The 12,343-nt window shown below is 36.9% G+C and overlaps 1 protein-coding gene across 11 annotated transcripts in view; it reads right to left on the bottom strand.

Moving 5' to 3' along the window:
• The window catches only part of NEK1 (NIMA related kinase 1), a 209,473-nt gene that overhangs the window by 18,352 nt on the left and 178,778 nt on the right, over positions 1–12,343 (bottom strand). The gene's annotated exons all lie outside the window — the stretch shown is intronic.

Raw genomic sequence — 12,343 nt, 5'->3', positions numbered from 1 at the left:
TTCGACTGGAAAAAATATATTGATAATTTCCCTTTATAAAATCATAACAAATGCAAAGTTTTGATTTCAATCTTTACAAATCTATGTTGGCCTACAGACCATTCAACTGAATTATGAAGGCATATATCCCAGCCAGGAGTAACCACTGAAGAATACCTTCATACCTGACCAGCAGGCTCCAGATAAGGTGGAGGAGAAATGGAGCTCATGCACACAAACTTTCTCCACCAGCCTTGCTTCAATTTTTCCAATTATTTATGATCATGTATTTTATCATTTATATTCTCCAATTAGAATGGCTCCATAAGCAGAGGATTTTTGTCTGTTTTCCTCACTACTATAACTCTAGAATTTAGAGTGGTACCTGGCACATAGTAGATATTTAATAAATATTTGTTGACTAAATGAATCTGCCTTACAATAGCTTGATTCAGAGTGAGAAGCAGAGGGGTGGGAACTCCACAAATTCATCCTGTATCCACTTGTGAGGACAACCAAACAGGCTTCATCAGTTTGCACTTTTAAAGAAACTGTTGTTCTTTAGAGAAGAATACAACACTGGCTTTAAACTGCTTATCACCTGTTCTACCTTTGTTCCTTCTGAAGGTGGAACAGTGTTTCCATAGACCGACTTCTACTTTTTTTTTTTTGAGATGGAGTCTTGCTCTGTCGCCCAGGCTGGAGTGTAGTGGCGTAATCTCGGCTCACTGCAAGCTCCGCCTCCTGGGTTCACACCATTCTCCTGCCTCAGCCTCCCGAGTAGCTGGGACTACAGGCATGTACCACCATGCCCGGCTAATTTTTTTGTATTTTTAGTAGAGACGGGGTTTCACCATGTTAGCCAGGATGGTCTTGAGCTCCTGACCTCGTGATCCGCCCACCTCGGCCTCCCAAAGTGCTGGGATTACAGGCTTGAGCCACCATGCCTGACCGACTGATTTCTACTTTTAAAAGCCTCCTTGTAAAAAGGCTTTTAATCAAAACCCATCACTGATGAATTCTCCCTAACAGGACAAAGAAAAGGAAAGGTTTATGGTAGAGAATGAACTTTAAACAATGCTTCACCATTATCTTCTACTGTTGGACTTCTTTGGCCTACTCCTTTCTCAAAACAAAGGTAGATTTGGTAAGGTACAAAGCAATCATATGTAAAAAGTCCCTAACTGATGAATACATTCTATCCACAGATAGAATTTATTGGGCATTAACCGTGTAGTAGATGCTGAGGATATAATGGTGATTGAAAACAGACCTAGTCCTTGCCTTATGATACTTTTAGGGAAGAAAAGTATCCTGACTCTGGGAATTCTGAACTTAGAAAAGTTATCACCACAAGACCAGAGAACAGTTCTGGCAACAGAAAGGAGAAAGGCTTATCTATGTTTCATGAGCCATAGGTCTCTGCTGGAATAAGACTGACGGGGGTAGTTGGGGGAGGGAGGGAGGAAGAGAGAGGGAGAAAGAGAGGGAGAGAGGGAGGCAAGGAGAGAGAGAGGGAAGGAGACTGAGATTGAATGTCTTTTTGATGGAGTTCACTGAATATATGGACCCAAACTTTTCAGTCTGTTCTGATTTGTGGGCTATAAATTCTACCATTCTGTTCACTTAACACCACAGATGTGTGGTGTTAATTTAGTTTATGCCACTTTTTTTTTTAAAGTAACTCTTTACTCCTTCAAACTATAGTTATTAATATTTAAATATTATAGCTAAGTTTTTTTTGAGACAGGGTCACACACTGTCATCCAGGCTGGGGCGTGATGGCATGAACACGGCTTACTGCAGCCTTGACTTCCTGGGCTCAAGCCATCCTCCCACCTCAGCCTCCCAAGCAGCTGGGACTAGAGGTGGGTGTGTGATATCATGCTTGGCTAGTTTTAAAATTTTTTTGTAGAGATGGGTCTCACTATGTTGCTCAGGCTGCTCTCAAACTCCTGGGTTCAAGTGAACCTCCCGCCTTGGCCTCCCAAATATACCTAAATTTTATGCCACATTCCTCTACAACAAATTCCAAGGTTTTCCAGGCACGTTTTCATATAAGATGGCAATGCAGGAAGTACTTCACCACAGGCAACAGTTATTTTATGAATAAATTAGTGATAAACAGAAAGTACAATTTTAAATGACCTTTAATCAGTCTTTGTGTAAGAAACTAGATCAGTCACTTCATGTCACTAATACGTCCTTCAAAATCTACACTGACACACTATGTACCTTACCTCTCTGCACTGTAATTTCCTCACCTGTAAAATGGAGACAACAGTATTAATGGCCAGGCACGATGGCTCACGCCTGTAATCCTAGAACTTTGGGAAGCTGAGGTGGGCAGACTGCTTGAGGTCAGGAGTTCAAGACAAGCCTGGCCTACATGGTGGAACTCCATCTCTACTAAAAATACAAAAATTAGCTGGGCATGGTGGCAGGCACCTGCAATCCCAGCTACTTGGGAGGCTAAGGCAGGAGAATTGCCTGAACCCAGAGGGCGGAGGTTGCAGTGAGCCAAGATTGTGCCACTGCACTCCAGCCTGGGTGACAGAGTGAGATTCAGTCTCAAAAAACAGTCTTTGTCACATAGGGTCCTTGTGAGAAGTAATTATATGTCAAACAGCTAGAACAGTATATAGCACACTATTAGCCAGCTACTATTACACTAATAATTAGTATACTTTTATTAGATACCTTTGCAAAATCAAAGTAGTTCATAGTTATTTCCCAAGATAAAAAATATTAATAATTATGGACAATGCAAGGCTGTTTTCTGATCTCTACTATTTTGCTTAAATTTTAATGAGTTAGAGTCATACATCCTACTAGTAACAACAGAAAGGTCAGTATAATCTGTATTACTCTGATAATATGGTCTTAAATTTGGTACTTCCTTTTTATTACCACCAAGAAGTAAACATCATATTAGTAGCCTCCTTCCAAAATTGTATTGGCTGCTATCCAATAACCCTATATAGAAAATTAACTTGTTTAATATTTATGAATGTATTTGATAAGGTGTTAATAATTGTAGTTCATTGGAAAGGCATAGTACTCAAAATTAGACATTCCTTTGAGGCATTATTAATATTTTTAGCAGTCAAAGAGGGTTGACATATAACATAATTTAAACACTTTCCAGGCTGCATTAGGTCAACTGTCATCTGTGGCAGTATTTCTCGAGTGGGGAATGTGGACCACCAGTAGCAGAATTACTTACAGTGTGTGCCAAAAATGCATATTCCTGACCTCTGCTCCAGATGTATTAAAACAAATACCTTTAGATGCGAGGTATAAGAATCTATTTTAGACAAACATTCTTCATGGTACCCATGTTAAAATTCTAGCGTTAAGGCTCTATGGTTCAAAACAAACTGATCATTAATCAATGGTGAATGAACAAAATGGTGAATAAACAAAAAGGTTTTCATGAAGAAGTTCTAGTTTTGACTAAAACTTGCTCTGTAACCTACGTTAACAAAAACAGCTGGCCACCTAACTACAGTCTAAGTTATAGTCATTTTCCATTATAGGTTATCAATCATATCGCTGCCTCATTGGATTTCTAAGTTATCAGCCAACAACATAGAGTACTGCATGGCATGCCTTTGCAGTGCCATCCACTGAATAATCTATTAAAAGCTTTATTGCAAAATGTGACTCTTTCAAAGACAAGCGGCTAATTCATTTGGTAATCTAGAATCTGTCCTCACGTAAACAAAATCATGAGAAAACAACAATTTTAGACTGTTTAATTTTGACCTTTCACAAACTAACCTTCAGTGATCTCCATGTGTTATACCTCATTTTAGCAAGTCACTTTATAACTACCTTATAAAATCATTTACTGTATTTACAGTAGAAATAGTATTGAAGTTATCACAGGTTACAGAATTTATTGGCTGTTATAGAAAACTCCAGTAGAGAAATCTCTTAGAGGGAAGAAGCAAGGAAAGCATTTATTCCCCTAAACAATTTATATATTTCTCTCCTCTGGGGAATATGGCATAGTTTATAATTCTCTTTTCATTTTGACTATCAAACAAATCTCATATTCAATATTAATAACTGTGTATAATAGTCGCTAGTGGCTTGCTGATTTATAATGCATATTCTCTAGCACAACCTGTATATCTGGATGTGATCAATTCTTCCGGTCTGAAGCAGGGTATAAACAAATATGTAGCATAAAAGGAAGGGCAGTCTTCTGGAATAACCGTGCTTATTCCAGGTCAACACTTATAGCCCTGCTGATGAATAGTGGCAATCAAAGCATTACTCTGGTTGCCAGTCTTATAGTGATCAACTAAGCCACTAACTACTATCTGTATGGTTGCTTAAACATGTAATTCAGTTTACTGTCATTACATCTTAGTTTCTGCAAAAAGAGCCATTTAAAGTACATTAGAAGAATGCCTTAGTATCATGATCCAGAGCATATTCCCAGAATTCTAGGTCTCTAAAGACGTGGCTAAGGAACTGCTTGTGAGGTGCAGGGCGGGGTAGGGGCAAGAGGACAAGGGAGGACTTGGGCCACAAGAACAGCTCCACTTTTATCTCTTTAAGACATTGCATTCCTTTATTCAGAAAAAAGAGAGACATTTTCTAGAAACCGGGGAAAGGATCCCACAAATTTGAAAACTAAGGACGTCGGCTTAAGGATAAGAATGACCGGAATCTTACCTCCTTCACATCTGAGTTACTAAGAACTAGCTGTAATGCCTCGAACACACTGTGCTATCTCATGTTAAAGATAGCTTATTTTGCTTTAAATGTTCTCCATGTCCCATCCACCATGCAAACTTTTTCAGAAATCTTTCTTTGTTCTAGGACAGACTTAATCATTTCCTCTTCAGTAGTCGCACTATCCCACATTCATCTCTCCATTACAGGAATTATCATAATGCATTCTAAGTGTTTTCACTTATTCCTTCTCAAACTGTGTGGTAGATAAGATTTACAACAACATCTTCAAGGTAAATACAAAAGTCTCCTAGAAAATTTCTTATACTACTCACCCAAGTAAACTGAGAGCATGAAGATATATTAATGTACATCTTATTTAAGACAGATCTTTGGTGTACTGGTTAACAATCCTCACATTAGGTATCACAGATACATAAATATCTAGATGTTATCAGATACTCAAAGACTAAGGTTAAGCATATTTGGCTGGGCATGGTGGCTCACGCCTGTAATTCCAGCACTTTTGAGAGATCAAGGTGGGAGGATTGTTTGAGCCCAGGAGGTCTAGACCAGTCTGGGCGACTTAGCGAGACCCTGTCTCTACAAAACATTTAAAAATTAGCCAGGCATGGTGAAGCATTCACCAGCTATTTAGGAGGCTGAGGTGGGAGGATTGCTTGAGCCCAGGAGGTTGAGGCTGCAGTGAGCTGTGATTGCACCCCTGCACTCCATTCTGGAAGACAGAGCAAGACCCTGTCTCTAACATTAAAAAAAGATTAAGTGCATTCACAAATACACTTTAAATAAAATCAGTGTAATAAGTGAAGCTGAAAAGCTAACAACTACTATATTAGAGTTTCCTGTATGTGCTACAGTAGCATGTCCTATAACTGTAATTTTCCAACCTGATGGCCAAGATGATGATGTCTGACATTACTTGGGATGGCAATTACTAGAAGTGGAAACGAAGCCAAGGCTCCACTTGAAAGACTATAATGAGTCACAGTTGAAAAGAACAAAGAGAAGCTCATTTCAGGCCAGGGTAACAGCAAGTGCGAACTCTACTGCAGGAAAGGGCGTGGTGTATCAAGGGAAAAATGTTAGAATGAGCTAGAGAAAAATGTTTTGAGGTCAGACAGAGAGGCAGTCAATGCCACATGAAACCTTGTAGACCACGCTAAAGAGTCTGAATGTTATTTAAGCAGCAGAAAGCCACTGAAGTCTTAAGCATGGCTGTGATTTGACATAATTTATAATATTAAAAAAGACTTCCGGTTTCTATTTGGACAATGGATTTCACACAGGTAGCCACAGAATGAGGAAGAGAAGTTAGGAAATAATTGGTTGATATGACTAATAGATTGATGACATAGATGAATAATCTGTAGGAAAGAGCTAGAGTAATAAAGTTGAGTATCATCAGCATATAAATTATATTTAAAGCCTTGGGGTCAGATTACTTGGGAAGCAAATGCAAATAAAGAAGGCCCAGGATATAGCCTTGAAATATCACATTTATCTTCTGGAGACTTTCAGCTCTGGCCATGAGAGAGTAATAATGGCCAGAGTTAACCTCCCACAGGAAACAACTAGAAAACTGGACAAAATACATGACATTGTGTTTAGATATTAAACAATAAGCAGCACAAGACTGTCATCCCTGTGAGAAGGGAAATGAATGAACTAAATCCTACCACTAAACTGGCTTTCTGCCTGGAGAAAATATCTGGACTCTGGGACTAGAAAAGAGAGTTTTATTTGAAAAATAAAAAAAACTTCAAAACTTTGCAAGGTAGTTTTCTTGAGTCTTTGATGAGCACAGGCCATGCATATGTATAGAATGAAACTTCACAAAGCTAGGCCAAAACAACTGGGGAGTTGTGGACTGAACAATGCTCAGAGCGCATCCAGGTAGGAGATGATCAAACTGACTGGGAGAGAGGTGTTTCCTCAAGACCACCTGTGATGTACAGTGGAGGCCCTAGAGGGTCATGCCTTGGAAATAAGCTGAACTAGCTCTAGAATGAAGACAACTTTACACTTGTCCTAGCAAAGCTTCAAAACAAAGTTTACAAGTATAAAATATATCCACAAGTAACTTGACTCTCTTAAACCCAACACTCTTTACAGGAAGACAGTAGTAACAAAAAAATCAGAGACCTAGGAATATAATATTCACAAGGTCCACCTTCAAATAAAGAATTATAAAACATACCCAGTAGTAGGACAATATGACCCATCACCAGTAGAAAAGTAAGTCAACAGAAAAAGATACACAGATGATGGAACTCGCAGATAAGGATGCTAAGCCAGCTTTTTAATGGAGTATTAAGGGATAAACATGAACATAATGAGAGAAATGGAAGATACAAAAAACAACTTTTAAGGATAAAACATACAATATCAAAATAAAAGTTTCACTGAGTGGGATTAATAGTATATTATTGCAGAAAAAAGATAAGTAAACGTGAATACATACTAATAGAATTCATTCACAATGAAGTACAGAGAGAAAAAAAGACTGAAAACAAAATGAACATAATCTTAGTGACCTGTGGAATGGTATCAGTCTAACATATACGTAACTGAGTCACAGAAAAGGGAGTAGGGAGAAAGAGAAAAAAATATTTAATTGAAATAATAGCCAAAACTTTTCCAAATTTGATGAAAAGTATAAACCCAAGCATCCAAGAAGATCAATGAACCCCAAAGCAGGATAAACACACACACATTACAGACCCCATATACAGCACTGGTCTCATAAGATTATAATAGAGCTGAAAAATTCCTCTCACCACCTAATGGCATCAGAGTGTCACAGTGTAATGCATTATTCATGTTTGTGGTGATGCTGATGTAAACAAACCTTCCACACTGCTAGTCCTATAAAACCTTACTCCAAAAACCTTACTCCCCTAAAACCTTACCAAAGCATTTAATAATCAAAATGCTAGAAACCAGTGATAAAAAGAAAACTGTAAAAGAAGCCAGAGAAAAAGATACACTATATACAAGAAGATAAGAAAGCTCACATATTTCTTAGAAACAATGCAACCCAGAAGACAATATAATTCTATATTTAGTGAAATATCCACTCAAAATGAAGGTGAAATAAAAACACTTTCATACAAACAAAATCTGAAAAAAACATCATCAACAGGGCTGTGTAAGAAGTGTTAATGGAAGTTCTTAAAGTGGAAGAAAAATAATACCAGATAGAAACTTGAATTCTGCACAAAAGAACAAAAAATGTCAGAAATAGTAAATATGTAAATATAAAATACTTTCTCAATTTCTGATTTCTGGAAAAGATAAATGAATGCTTAAGCAAAAATAATAAAAATGTATTGTGGAATTTATAACATGTGGTAGAAAAATACCTGACAACAATACCACGAAGGACAGGCAGGATGGGAATAGAAGTACAGTCATGCTTTGCTTAACAAAGATACACTCCGAGAAAAGTGTTGTTAGGCAACTTTGTCATTGTGTGAACATCACAGAGTGTAATTACACAAACCTAGATGGTATTAGCCTACTACATATCTAGGATATGTGGTACAGCCTATTGTTCCTAGGCTACAAACCTGTACAGCATGTTACTACACTCAGTATTATAGAAGATTGTAATACAATGGTAAATATCTGTCTATCTAAACACTAAGGTATAGTCAAAATACCATATAAAAGATTAAAAATGGTGCACCTGTATAGGTACTTACCATGAATGGAGCTTGTGGAAGTTGCCCTGGGTAAGTCAGTGAGTGAGTGGTGAGTCAAATGTGAAGGCCTGGGACATTAGTGTAGACTACTGAGGACTTTATAAACATTGTATACATAGACTACACTAAATGTATTTAAAAATTTTCTGTCTTCAATAAATTAACCTTAGCTTACTGTAATCTTTTCACTTTACAAACTTGAAGACACAAGCACACACATTAGCCTATGCCTACAGAGGGTCAGGATCATCAATATCACTGTCTTCCACCTCTAATCTAGAAAGTCTTCAAGGGCAATAACATGAATGGAGCTGTCATCTCCTGTGACAACTATACACTATACACTGAAATACCTCCTGAAGGACCTGCCTGAGGCTGTTTTACAGTTCACTTTCTTTTAATAAGTAGAACACTCCAAAATAATGATAAAAAGTAAAGCATTAAAAATACATAAACCAGGCATGCAGTCATTTATTATTGTTGCCAAGCATTAGGTACTATACATAATTGTATGTCCTAAACTTTTATAGGACTAGCAGTGTGGTAGGTTTGTTTACATCAGCATCACCACAAACATGTGAGTAATACATTACACTGTGACACTATGATGTCATTAGGTGGTGAGAGGAATTTTTTAGCTCTATTATAATCTTATGGGACCATTGCTGTATATGGGGTCTGTAATTCACTGAAATGTCATTATGTGGTGCATGACTGTCTATGGTTGTAAGGCTTTTATGACATATGTGAAGTGGTATAATATTATTTGAAGGGAGATTATGCTAAGCTAAAGATGTATCTTGAAAACAAACAGTAGAGATAAAATAAGGTGCTAAAAATACTCAATCCAAAGGAAGGAAGAATAAAAGTAAAAAGGGAACAAAAAAGTGATCAGACAAATAGAAAATAAATAGCAAAATGGTAGGTTTAAACCCAATCATATGGTTGTGATATTAATAATTACATTAAATGTAAATTGTCTAATCAATTAAAAGAGATTGTTAGACTTGTTAAAAACAAGACTCGACTAACATGCTAACTGCAAGAAATCCACTTTAAATATAAAATGTTTGGTTAAGAGTAGTAAAGAATGTATATATACCATATAAAGATTAAGCATAAGAAAGCTGGAATGGCTATAATAAAACCAGAGAAAATGTTTCAGACAAGGTGATATGACCAGTGATAAAAGGATTCAATTCATGGTGACAAAGGGGTTGATCCATTAGGAAGACATATTGATTCTTAGTTTAAATGCAACTGAGTGGAAATTTCAACACTCCCTTTCAGTAATCGATAAGTAGAAAAAAAATCAGTAAGGATATTGAACAACATGATCAAACAAAAAGAATACTTCATAAACATAAACATATCAATTCATCCAGAAGACATAAGAATACTAAATTTTTATTTGTCTCAAAACAGAAATTCAAAATACATAAAATAAAAACGGACATAACTGAAAGAAGAAACAGTTACCTATACAAGTTGATATGGCATGGCTATGTCCCCACCCAAATCTCATCTGCAATTATAATCCCCATGGGTCAGTGAAGGGACCTGGTGGGAGGTAACTGGATCATAGGGGCGGATTTCCCCCATGCTATTCTTGTGATGGTGAGTGAGTTCTCATGAGATCTGACAATTTAAAAGTGTGTGGCACTTCCCCCTTTGTGTCCATGCGCTCTCTCTCTCTCTCTGTCTCCTGCTGCCATGTAAGATATGCCTTGCTTCCCCTTCGCCTTCTGCCACGATTAAGTTTCCTGAAGCTCCCCAGTCATGCGGAACTGTAAGTCGATTAAATATCTTTTCTTGATAAATTACTCATTCTCAGGTACTTCTTGATAGCAGTGTGAAAACTGACTACTACACAAGTGTAGTTAAGAATTTCAATCTTCTCTCAGCAATTTATAGTTCAAACAGATTAAAAAATCAGTAAAGACGTAGAAGACTTGAACAACAATATCAACCAATTTGACTTAACTGACATTTACAGTATATTTCACAGTAGAAAAACACGCATTATTTTTAAGAAATTTGTTAGAGTAGGATCAACCAGCAGTGGACACAGAAGAGTGACTACTGAGTTCAGAGAAAAACCAGGAAAGTACAATATAAAGGGAATCAACAGATAAAGTGAATTTAATAGTACAGCATATATGAACTCTGTTGAAAGAAGAAAAGCTAAGAAAGGTGAAAGAGAAAATGGTGCAGAGAATTTTCAACATACTGGTAACTGATGATCTGAACAGAGCTGCTTTAAAAAGCTAAAAAGCCATATTGGAATGTATTGGGAAGTGAATGCATGTGGAAACTGCAATGAGACTGCAACACAGTCAAGATGCTTGGTTGCAAAAGGGGTAGAGAAATGGGGTGGTAGCTAAACAAGGATATTGTGCTCAAAAGAAGTTTGCTATTTTTGATGAGATTTATTAGAAAGTGTATGTTGAGTAAATGATCCACTATAGAAAAAGTTGATGACACAGGTTAGAGTGGCAAAATTAATGGAGTCAGTTCCTTGAAGAGTGAGGAGGTGGGATCCAAAGCACAAGGGGAATTTCCTCAATCAAGAAAATAATCCCACTAGTAATTTAACATTTGCAAAAAAGAGCTTTAAACATGCTTATAAAAGGTTAAATTATCCCACCTTAGTAAACAGATTATATAAATATTTACAGAATGGGCAGGGATGGTTTTGTGTTCTTTTCCTAAATGGCTACAGATTGCTTTAATTTTCTAGTGTTTTTTCTTGCCTCTTTCCTCATAGTCTTTTACATGAAATCTGCATTGCTGCTTCTACTTTGCTGTGGTTACTTCCAGAGTAAGTTCTTCTACAGAACTCTGAAGGCTGGACTAAGGTCACAAAAGGAAATCAACAATCAAATCTATTATGCAAAGAATATTAACTTTATAGATGGCAATAAGGTATTAAGAAGCTCTGAGCTAAAGATGGGCTATACATCTTTACTACAAAAGTACATGAATTGTATGATAGTCCTTATCTATAGGCCTTTCTCTCTAACTCTGAAGATCATAAGTGTTTTGGTAGTTCACACCTTTCAAAAGACTGACTGATATTAGATAAATGAGGAAACTTAATCTCTAAATTTAAGACAAGCATACGAAAATACTCCACAAAATGGAAGCATACCCAGTTGGAAAATTAAACTGAAAATCAAAATGACTATTTATTATTTATTTGAGACAGAGACTCACTCTGTCACCCAGGCTGGAGTGCAATGGCTCAATCTCGGTTCACTGCAACCTTCACCTCCCGGGTTCAAGTGATTCTCTTGCCTCAGCCTCCAAGTAGCTGGGATTACAGGCCCATACCAACACGCCCAGCTAATTTTTGTAGTTTTAGTAGAGATGGGGTTTCGCCACGTTGGCCAGGCTGGTCTCGAGCTCCTGAGCTCAAGAGATCCGCCCACCCCAGCTTCCCAAACTGCTGGGATTGTAGGTATGAGCCAGCATGCCTGGCCAAAATGACATATTTAAAAAATAGTTCAGGACTAAAGAATTCAGACAATTCATTCCTTTACAGGCTAAAATAAATAAAAAATGCCCAACCTCATTTGTAAAACACAGAAACATAAATGTATACAAATCAATACCATTACTTATTTGTTAAATAGATAATTTTTAAGTAAATGATAATAGTGGGTGGTATTTAACATTCAGAGAAATAGATGTGCTTTCGCATACTATTGACAGAACTATAAACTATTTAGAAATGAGGCAGTATACAATATAACCTTTTCAATTCCACTTATAGAAATTTATTTTATGGAAGTAATTGTAGATATGTACAAAGATAACAGGTGTAGTGATTACGACAACAAAAATTAAAGCAGAAAGGTACGACAATAGAAACAGATTTGTAAAAAGATTATGATAAGCAGCTCAGTTAATGATGATATAAAGAGAATATGTGACAACGACAAAGTGCT

The sequence above is a fragment of the Piliocolobus tephrosceles genome, chromosome 3 (genome assembly GCF_002776525.5).
Source record: "Piliocolobus tephrosceles isolate RC106 chromosome 3, ASM277652v3, whole genome shotgun sequence".
Lineage (NCBI taxonomy): Eukaryota > Metazoa > Chordata > Mammalia > Primates > Cercopithecidae > Piliocolobus > Piliocolobus tephrosceles.
Note: the sequence above shows the minus strand (reverse complement) of the source record. Positions and strands in the feature narration are given on the sequence as shown.